Here is an 11,771-nt window from a genome sequence, read left to right on the forward strand (position 1 = left end):
TTACCATTCAAACCTACAGTGGACTTCCAGCTGCCTTAATAGAAATACTTGAGTCTCTTGGGTAGTGAGCTGCAAAACCTACAGAAGAGGGGTACCTGTTTTCATTTGAAAACTTTAAAAATTGATCTCAAATTTTTAGTGCCCATGGAGCTGTAATCCACTGCTTTCCTAAATGGTTAGAATCTTCTTATTGTAAGGAAGCACAGGTGCTCCTTTGTTTCCAAGCTAAGGCCATGATTCCCCACAAGGTTGGCTTTGGGTTTGGAAGATAAAATTTTTGCTTCTGCGTACTGTGTCTGTACATACCTGTTTTCAAGCAACTTTGATTTTGGTTGGTTTGTATTTCATAGTTTAGTAGCTGCTAATAAAGCTAAAGGTCTTGTGTCTTGCTTTCTCCACTGTTGGTCAAATGATAAAGTATGAATTTAGATTTTTAGTGGAGAATATTTTAAGCAAGCAACTCACATTGGTGCACAAGTCAACCAGCTTTGCCTTCAGCTCCCCTAGTAATGCAGATACATAGAACCCTTCAGTTTCCTCTCTGAATTTAAGCCCAGGTAGCATCTACGTGTTTGTTGGTTACTTGTCTGTAACAGAACTCCTCATCACTCAAGCATCTCCTGATTGTATCTTTATTTTTAGTAAATTGTAATGAGCTCAAAGAGAAAATAAGTATCGAAGGGAGGGCAGAGGTAAGGGGAAAAAATGAGAATCAAGGCTTGCCATGTAAAGGTACATGATCCCAACAATGAATGTAACTGTACTGTATCCCTAAAATGTACCAATAAACTCAATAAAAAAAAAAGAAAATAAGTATCAATTTTTTAATTCTTTACTTATAGACCACATAATGAAAATAAAAGTTTTTGTTGTCTTGTATGGGCCTAATTCACTTAAGCCTTTCTTTTCACTGTATTCTGAAATACTGTTTCACCTCTGACACTAAGCAAAGACCGCATAGAATCCACAAATCTTCCCATACCAGCTGCAGGTTCAGGGCCCCACAGGCCACCAGCACTTCTGACCAACTGGCTATAAGATGAGGGTTCCCATGAGCCCTTCAGGTTTATAATTCAAGAGAATAACTCAGAGAACTTAAAGATCATGAATACTTATTATAAAGGACATAGATCAAGAAGAGCTAAATAGAGAGACCAGCAGGGCTGGGTCTGGGAGGATCCCAGACACATTTTCCAGGTCCTGTCCATGAAATCAGAGCATATCACCTCCCCAGCAAATTAATGTGGTCACAAGAAAGGAAGTTCAAGTGGGAGGGGTGACGGGAGGGCATGGGCAAGGGGAAAAAAATGAGAACCAAGACCTGTCATGTAAAGGTACAAGATCCCAATAATGAACATAATTGTACTGTATACCTAAAATGTACCAATAAACTCAATAAAAGAAAAAAAAGGAAGTTCACCTAAGAAGCCTTAGTTCAAGATATTTTATTGGTATTTCATTACAAGAGCACAGTTGATTAAACTATTGACCATGTGATGATTTATTTTAGTCAGCCTTCCATTACTACAGCAAACACTTAAGGTAAATCAGTTTAATAAGAAAAGGTTTATTTTGGCTCAGCTTTGTAGGTTTCAGTCCATAGTCAGCTGGCCTTGTTGCTTTGGACCTACGGGGAGGCAACAGGTCATGGGAGAGTACATAGTGGAGGAACTGTTCACCTCATGGAAGCCAGGAAGCAAAGGAAGGGGCCAGGATCCCAATATCCCCTTTAAAAGCACAGCCCCACTGATCCAACTTCCTCTCATTAGGTCCCACATCTTACATGTTCTACCAGCTCTCTAGAGTGCCTCAGACTTGTGACCAAGGCTTTACTATATAGATCCTGGGAATACTTATTTTGGTTGGAGTTGATGTCTGTTTTCTTACCCTTCCCTGGACGTTTGAAGTCAGGGGGTCAAGCTGATAACACTTTGCTCAAAGCCCAACCCTCTAATTATGTGATTGGCCTTTCTGGCACGATTAGCTCTGTCCTGAGTTATGTCAGCATGAACTCAGTTATGGTCAAGGGACCACGATGAACAGCATGGGCATTCCTACAACTCAGGGAGTTCCAAGGATTCCCAGAGGCCCTTGGAAGCAGAAATAAAGACCAGAAAAATGCTTTACCCTACAATAATTAGAGATAGATATATATCTGCCAGGATAATTCTCCCTGAAAAAGCAAGTATCATATGGATTTTCCCCCAGTTGAGAATAAATGAATTGTTGGGAAGAGAATTTTTGGGCTAAAGGTCAGTATGAAAGAAGGCTTAAAGAAACAAAGAACAAAGGTGGTAGGGAGAAGGAAAGATTATGTAGTAATGGTAATATAAAAATAAATAGATAGATATATATCTGCCAGGATAATTCTCCCTGAAAAAGCAAGTATCATATGGATTTTCCCCCAGTTGAGAATAAATGAATTGTTGGGAAGAGAATTTTTGGGCTAAAGGTCAGTATGAAAGAAGGCTTAAAGAAACAAAGAACAAAGGTGGTAGGGAGAAGGAAAGATTATGTAGTAATGGTAATATAAAAATAAATAATTAATTAAAAGATGCAAATTCTTGGACTGGGGCCATTATAAATGATATGGAAAAGCCAGGTTAAAATTAATCTTTTATTGCTATTTAAACACCTATAACTTGAAAGATATCACTATCTTCTGATCCATCGCTCTCTTGAATGAAATGCTGGACTTGGACTTGCGGGTCAACAGGGTGTAGAAAAGAAGAAATCTACCTGACACCCATCAGGAAGCCACACACTGGTGGGTATAGTCACATTATCAGGCCTGGTGCTTGTCTGCGCGACTGAGAAATCAAGATGTGACACAAGTCTTCTGAAATGTAGTCCCATGGGCCAAATGAAGAGTTAGGAGCTTGTTAAAAAAAAAAAATACATTACCATCTGGAAAGAAGTTGGAGACATAGATCTACGAGAAATTGGTGTCTTCTGGGAAATATGAAGGTGCCAGCAGCCAACAGAGAGAGATATTAAAAGATCATCACTGTGTTCTTGCCTGCCAACTTGGGACACCTGTTGGAGGAAGGAAGACCACTGGCGGAAACGTCAAGGGTATGGGCCATTTTCCTCAAAACAAGAGGCTTTTAAAACAGCCTTATGGGGAGGGCAGAGGTAAGGGGAAAAAATGAGAATCAAGACTTGCCATGTAAAGGTACATGATCCCAACAATGAATGTAACTGTACTGTATCCCTAAAATGTACCAATAAACTCAATAAAATTAAAAAAAAACAAAAACAGCCTTATGTACATATGAGTTTTTTTTTCATGTGCATTTCATGAGAAGCATGTAGTTCTATACAAAAAGGAACACAGAATTTTCTTAAATTGGAGACCATAGTTGCATCTGCTTGATTCACTCTTTATTAAATATTAATGGCTTTCAAAAGAGTGAATATTTAATATCTGTAAATAAGTCTCTTTCCACAAAAATCTTCACTTCCCTGATACAGAAAAAAAGAGGATTATTATTAAAAGTTTTAGTGAATACATCAGTATCTCATTTATTCTAAGGCACACATCTTCACAATTCTGCATCTCTGAAATTCGGTGTACCTTTCAATCATTGGTTTCTTACATTTATCAGTAGCATTTTTCTTTATGATATATGAAAAAATAACACATCTATCAGCATCTTAGAGCAGATGGTGAATAGACATTTGCTTAAAGTAATGTTACTAGACAAATGTTTAAAATTTAAAGAAGCATATTGAGGATATACTCCTAAGTGAAATAAATAAGTCACATGTGTAAATACTGAATAGTTTCTCTGGTGTGAATAAAGTATAATAGTACATAAGATCCTAATGATATAATGGACAATGTGAAATAGGAAGAAAGGGGCTAAAGGTGTAGAGAAAGTGGGAAGGGTAGGGGAAAGCTAATAAGGGAAAAGAAAAAAATATGAGAAAATGAAAAAGTGGAAATTAAGTGTTTGTAAAGGGGAAGGGGAGGAGGGGTGAAGGGAGGGCAGGGACAAGGGGTAAAAATGAGAACCAAGACCTGTCATGTAAAGGTACAGGATCCCAATAATGAATGTAACTGTACTGTATACCTAAAATGTACCAATGAATTCAATGAGGAAAAAAAATTTAAAGAAGCTTATTGTCCTGAGAGTGTGAGTGTTTCAGTAACATGACAGGAATTAGATGTTGGAGTAGGGAACTGCTAAACGATCTAAGAGCTGCCTCCAAGCATGAGAACCTGCCACTTTGAAATACCTTGTGCTTCTTCTTCAATTTATTAAAGTGACAAATTATATTAATCGGATTTTTAAAATGGTAAACCGTATTTGCATTCTTGGAATAAGGCCAAAGTGATTATAGTGTAATGTTAGTTTTACAGACTATTAGATTCAGTTTTTCTCAAATGGAATATTTGTAGAAACATTAAATTCTATGATTGAGATGGATCTGTAATTTTTTCTTGCTAACCTCACACAATGCATTGAACAATATTTCCCACATGTTCTATTGTTTAGAGAGATTGTGTTAGAAATTTCCTGATCATTAGATATTTGGTGAAACACTGATTCTTCCATCTGGTTTTACTGTTTTATCTTGTTTTATTTAAAGAGAGTAAGAGAATTTAACTACCAATTCAATGCCTCACATGTGTTAGGACTATGTAGATTATCTATTTCTTCTCAAGTCATTTTGATTACATATGTTTTTGATTCACATGTTTTATGTTTTAAAATTTATCAGTATAACATTTTACAATATTCTTTCATTATATTTTTATCTCTGCTATAACAAAAATTACACCTATCTCCTTATGAATACTTGTACTTCTTTTTCTTAATAAGTATTATTTATTAGATTTTTTCAAAAGAATTGATTTTTGTCTTTGTTGATCCACTTTAGGGTATCTTTGCTTTCTATTTTAGCCTATCTGCTCTTTTCATATTACATTTTACCTATGTTTGCTTTTGGTTTATTATATTATTCTTTTCCTAACTAGTTACTAATTATATTTGATTAAAATGGATTCTGATTAAAATGAATACTGATTATATTTGATTAAAATGGATTCTGAACCCATTAATCCTCAGCTTTTCCTCTTTTATAATCTAAAAATTTGAAGTGATGAAATTCTACCACATATAGCTTTTGCTGTACTCATAAGACTATGCTGTCCTCATAATTGTGTGCCTCTAGTTGTTTTTTAATATCCATACTGGTTATTCTTCCATCCATTAAAGATCCACTTTTGAAAAGTCCACTTAAGGAAATTTACAAGAGCTGGAGATGAACATCGGTGTAAAATATAACATGGTGAGGACCTGGGTTTGATCCCCAGCACTGACAAAAAAGAAAAAATTTTCCAAATGCATAGAGTGATTTTTAATTATGTTTTCATTACTAATTTGTAGTATAGTTGTGATGTCCTGCATGGAACTGATTTCTTTTAGAAATGTGTTAAGACTTACTTTATGGCCTAGGATGTACTCAGTTTTTATTTGTACTTGAAAATAACATGGACTCTTTAATTATGTGGCCCAGGATTATATATGCATCCAAACACATTGCTCAAATCTTCTTCTCCTTAATGATTTTGTGCCTGCTTAACCTATCTGACCTATCAATCACCAGGAGAGGCCTACAGAGCAGCCCTCCTTCTGCTTTTGGATTTATCTACTTTCTCTTCTTGGACCAGGGTTCTCATAGTGCTAGACCCCAGGGTTACATCTAGGGTTTATGGGCTCCCTTCTTTGATAACTGAACTTTGTATTTAAATAGATAAAAATAAAATTGTGTGTCATTTTGAAATTCTGTGTATAAGAAAAATATTTTTTCTAAGTTTTTTATTAGTATATGGTTATGATACATAGTGTTTACATTAAGCCTGGGAGATTGATACTTATCTCATTTCACATCTAACTCCTTTTTATGCCTTCTGTCTTCCCCAAAGGAAGGAGTAAAGAGAACATTAGAAAATTGAATGACATTCCCTGTTCTTAGATTAGCAGAACTAATATCATCAAAATGGCCATGTTAACAAAAATGATATATAAATTTAATGCAATCCCCCATCAAAATACTATCAAGATTTTTTTCACAGAATTAGAAAAAATAATTCTAAAATATTTTTCTTCTAGAGACAATATTTCATTGTCTTGTTCTTGGGCTCAAACAATCCTCCCATCTCAGCCTTCTGAGTAGTTAGGACTGTAGGCATGCACTGCCGCATCTAGTTTGGATACTTTTAACTCTATACAAATATCTGTATTGTAGTGAACATGTAAGATCTCTAAGGCTCACTTTCTCATTAGAAAAAGGAGTCATAGGGCCGGAGATTTAGCTCAGTGGTTCAGCCACCTGCCTCGCAAGTGCAAGGTCCCAAGTTTGATCATTGGTACAAAAATAAAAAAAGACAAATGAAGTCATATCCGGGCTGGAGTTTCCTAGGAAATGACACAGAGTCAGAAATTTGCTTGTAGGAGTTAATGGAGAACTTTAAATGGCCTTAGCAAGGGATCTGTGCTATACATGCTTCACACCCTGCCACCACACCTACCTAGGGCCTAGTTAGTGCATTTCTGTTTGCATTCAGGATAGTTGTAACATATTAGGTGTAATTATGAATTTGCTATTGTATTCAGAGATTAAATATGGCTTAAGGATATGTGTCTAGCTGTGAAGTTGACAAGGGGTGGATTGTGATAGTTAATTGTGATTTTCTGCTCGACTTAAGTGAGAATTGCCTGGAAGATTAGTAAAGCTCTGGCTGTGTCTGAGGATGATTGACATGAAGGCCGCACATTGAGGAGGGAAGACCCAAATTGAGGAGGGAAGACCTGCCCTGGAAGTGGGTAGCACCAACAAATAGGGTTGTAGCCTGGACAGAAAAAAAAGAAAAGGAAGTCTTCCTTTTTTCTTCTTCTGAGTTCTAGTCTTTTCCATTACCTTTGGATGTTTGTCTCAGTTCCTTCAGGCTTCCAGGGAAGACTCTTCAGCCTTCCAATGCAGAATTTTCTTTTTTTTTTTTTTCTGAGAGAGACATACATCAGACTCTGCAGTGAGCTCCAGGCCTTTGATCTTGGACTGCATCCTCTAGTTTTCCAGTGCACAGCAGTTTTACATCCTTCCACTCCTGATTCTGCAGGCAGCCATTGTAAGCCACTTAGTAAATCCTTTATATAATGATATATATTTTAATATTAAATATCTTCCTGTAGTGAACTCTAACTAATAGAGATTTTGATACTACTGTCACATGTAATAAATGTGACCTTTCAGTCAGGTGGTAAATGCCAACAAGAATGTGACATCAGGCCTGGGGCCCCTTGGGCACCTGGTAAAAGCTACTCTTGAGTCCTCTAAAAACTTTCAGTTCATCCACTGAACAACAAAGGTGAAACAAAGACAGCAGGTGATATGGAGAATGATTTCAAAGACTTTTTTTTTTTTGTACCTGGGATCAAACTCAGGACCTTGTGCTTGCAAGGCAGACAATGGAACCAGTGAGCGCCAAATCCCAGGCCCTCGAAGACTCTTAATGACCTTCTAAAAGGGCACTTTTGCTCACAGAATGGAGGGTATACAGCTCTTATGAGACAGAGAAGAAGCCAACCTCTCAAATCATAGACCAACAGCCAGAAAAATATAAAGGGGCTGACTTTAGTTGGGCACTCCCTGATGGAACACAAATACATACTTCATTACTACCACACAGGATTACATACAAGGAGAGAGGGATCCAACTGCAGTCCCAGATTCTGGCTCTTTTCCTCACTCCTCTCATTTATTAGAATATCCCTTCTATCTTTGGATACCATGTGCTAAAGTCTTGGTCATTAGCTTGTGGCACTATTAGGAGGTGGTGGAACCTTCAGGAACCTGACCTCAAGGAAGAAAGTTAGATATTGGAAGTTACATTCTTGAAGGGAATATTGGGACCCATGCCTCTTCCTGTCCTTTGCTTTCTGGCTTCCTTGAGGTAAACAGACCTATTTACCCTATGTCCCTGCCTTCACTTTCTGTACCACCACAGGCCCAAAGCAACAAGGCCAAGAAGCAATGGCCTGAAACTCCTAAAACCATAGCCAAAATAACTCTTCTCTTCTTATAAGTTGATTATCTTGGCTATTTTGTCACAATAACAGAGCGCTAATATGATCCCTTTCCTCATCCATCACCTGTCACCCAATACCCCTGCTGGTTCACGAGCACCTGTTGTGTGCTTGAGTGGACAGGGATCTGAAAACAAAAGGCTTAGGTGGCTGGAAAACATCCAAGGGTAGTTTTTCATTGCTGTGTTCATTTGGTTTAGACTTGAGATATTATTCTATTGTTTGAGGACATATGTTTTCACGCCTCTCTTATTCATTTTTGCTTCTCTAGATATCTAGACCTTAATAGATAGTGTTTACCTTTAGATTTTCCTTGAGCAGTCCACCCAAGAGACTGGTACCTGTCTGTACATCCACTCCATAAGTGTCAGAGAGGACAGTGTTGCTCTGAATGAGCACTAGGTGAGGTTGCCTTCAGTTTGGGTGCTATGCAGTGTAAGCATTATTAGTTTCCAGAAAATCCTACATCACACTTGAAGAAGAAGAATGCTCACTTTGTAGACTGTGTTTAGGGATTGAGGCCAATCAGCAGATGATAGAGTCACAGAGCTCAGGCCTTGCTCCTTCATTGCTTGAAATAGGAGAAGAAATTGACTTCTTGCTTAAATTATTTTGTATCTCTCACGTCCATATAGTTACTTTTTTCTAATGATTCTAAATCATTCACCTTTACTGCAATAAACCACCTAAATATCTGGCTTCAATTATGGTTCTGCTACCTCTTATGACCCATCTTTTAGAGTCTAGGGTGGTAAGTCCCATTTCAATTTGATCTCCATTGCTCACTTAGCTTCCAGCTCCCCAACTAACTCAATCTACCCTCAATTTCTTCCAGAAAGACTGTGATCTTCCCTGCTACTCTCTCCAAACCATATGAAGGCTTTTAATTTCAGATATGTCCCAAAACAATGCACATGTAAGATCTTCTCTGCTCTCATTTGTTTCCCTGCTTTTATACAAGCACAGTTCTTCTCTACCCACCCAAACAACTCTGTCCCAATCAGAGGAGTCCACATTTATCTCTGCCTGTACCTAAGCAAATTCTCTGTTGAAGAATACTTCATCCCCAGTCCATGATGTTTTAATTTTTATAAATATCTTTAACAAAAGGTATTGGAGGGGTCTGCCTAGAAAGGGGGCGGCAAGGGCTAACAAAAGAATGGCAGTAGAGACTTGCATAATTTCATTTTACACGGGGGCTGGGAGGTCATTGACTCAGAGTGGGCAGAGACAAAGACTCTCTGAGCTTGTCACTATTTATTGGGTACACACAGTAATTGGAAGGAGTATTGGGTAATAATCCTATGTGGATGAGGACCTTAGGTTGATGAGGATTTTAAGTTGATGAAGTTGGTGAGACGAGCAAAGCCTTCTTACAATATAGGACAAGATAGCAAGCTAATAAGGAATCTGTCCTTCCTCCAAGTAAAATCTTTCTCTTTTTTATCATTATTATTTTCTTCTCAAAGAACCAAGATGTCTTCAGCAGATGTAATCTTGCCCTTGAGTGTCATAGCCTCATTAGATCATTGGAGCCTCAATTTGTGACCAGAGCAAAATGGAGTTATGTTTCTGCATGCCATAGCTGGCTTGCAGGCAAGAAGACTTTGGGCCTTAGACAGTCTTAATCATAATTTAATTATGAAATGATTCTTCTCCAAAATCATATACAATGGATCTCAATAAAAAGGAGTTTAAGTTAACATATACAATAAATAAATAAACTATACTCTGTCTTGGGCCCCTACATTTCTGAAAGTTAATACAATTAGACACAACTAGCATATGTATTACTACTATTAATATGTATAAATGAAATCTCATTATCCTCATCTTTTGGACCTCTAGCTCACAGAACATAAGGAATTTGCCTTGGTTCACAGAGTTAGTGTTTAAACCAGGATTCAAACCCAGATTCTGTTTAGTTCCCAAACTTGGTATTACAGTTTTGATATGGTTTGTGGCCTGGGGGTTCCTGTGCTGCGGGCCTGGGCCCAGTGTGGCAGTTTGAGTTGGTGGAATCTTTAAGAGGTAGGATTTAGTGGAAGGTAATTAAGCAGGGGTGCCATCTTCAGAATAGATGAATGCAGGTTCCCTGGGACTGAGTTGATTTTCACAGGATAGGTTATGATAAGCATGCCTGGAACATTCAGTGAGACCTCCTGCATTCACTACTCAACACTCTTGCACACATGGCCATCTTGTGCTACTATACCCTGTGAAGCCCTCACCAAAGGCAAGCAGATGCTGGCACCATGCTCTTGGACTACCAGAACTGTGAGCTAAATAAGCTTTTCTTTACAAAGCACTCGGACTCAGGTAATTTTTTATAACAACAAAACAGACCTATGCATTTTCACTCTTTTTGCCGTATATTACTATTTCAAAGATTTTAGGGTAAATCTCTTAGTAGCTCTGAAATTTAGTTCCCTCAATGTCTTATTAAAAGGATATAGGGTTAAGTTCCCTCAAAGTAGTTTCCATGTTAATTCTAAGAAGAGAAGAAGGAAAGGGACTAGGAGGAAGGAGAGTGGGAACAGAAGGACGTTAAGTACTATAAGCGTCCTATCTTAGTATTTGTGACTCTACTAACATGTATTATTTACAAGATAACCAGATTCCCCTTTAGAACTATTCCTCATCATGTTCTGCAGATAAATAAGAATTTCTCTTGGTGTTTAAGAGAAATCTAAGCATCTGGGGTGTGAGCAAGCCTGTTTTACAGGACATGTACTTCAGAACAATTTATGCAACTTTCAATTATTATTTTCAAATACAAAATGGCACAGTTTCATTATTCTGTACATTAAGTTTGAAAACACTATGGATTCAAACCTATTAGACAGAAGAAGTAAAAACTTACCACCAAAAATGAACAAAAAATAGAAAATAACTCTTTAGAAACACACCTGTGGCCTTAATTTAGCTATTTCCTAACAGTCACAGCAGAGTAGCCAGCCTCATGAGGGATTATAAGGCATGGAGATTTTCTAAATAAAAGGCTCAGGAACCAAATCAGAGTAAGAATTACAAATGGCTTACAAAAGGCAGCTTCCCAGATTAAGCAACAATTTTTCACTTGTTTACAAAATGTGAGAAGAAATAGGGGCCTCTAGTTGGTCTCTACTGGCCACACATACATAAATACACACACATGCACACCACACATCATTGCTGTCATCAGTATAATTTCTAAAAACTGAAAAGGCTAGAAATAAAATTAATCTTGGAGAAATAGCAACCAGTAGAATTCACTTTAAATGCAAAGGAGCAGCAAAATTTATTGACTGGATTTAAACAATGGCGGCATTGTATATTCATGGTAAGATGGTCAAACAAAACAAGAAAAGTGCTATTAGCCCAAGCTTCTTACATTCATTAAAAGAGTGACTATCAAAAACAGTAACATGCACAATGATAATATGCACAAAATGTAATTATATCAACAAATATACAAAATACCCAAAATAAAATATTTACAGTTTAAAAATATAAACATTGATTCATCTATCCCATTAAACCACTGGAGCAGAGAAAGGAGAAAAGATCCTATTGCTATTTAGAATCTTTTTAAAACAAGTTTTGAAAACATAGAATTAATTCTAGGAGATCATTTTTGATGTTTTTCAGGGGTTTAACCTTCTATTACAAAAATAATATCTATAAACCTACTAA

The sequence above is a fragment of the Fukomys damarensis genome, unplaced genomic scaffold (assembly GCF_012274545.1).
Source record: "Fukomys damarensis isolate Sample0158 unplaced genomic scaffold, DMR_v1.0_HiC HiC_scaffold_38, whole genome shotgun sequence".
NCBI lineage: Eukaryota > Metazoa > Chordata > Mammalia > Rodentia > Bathyergidae > Fukomys > Fukomys damarensis.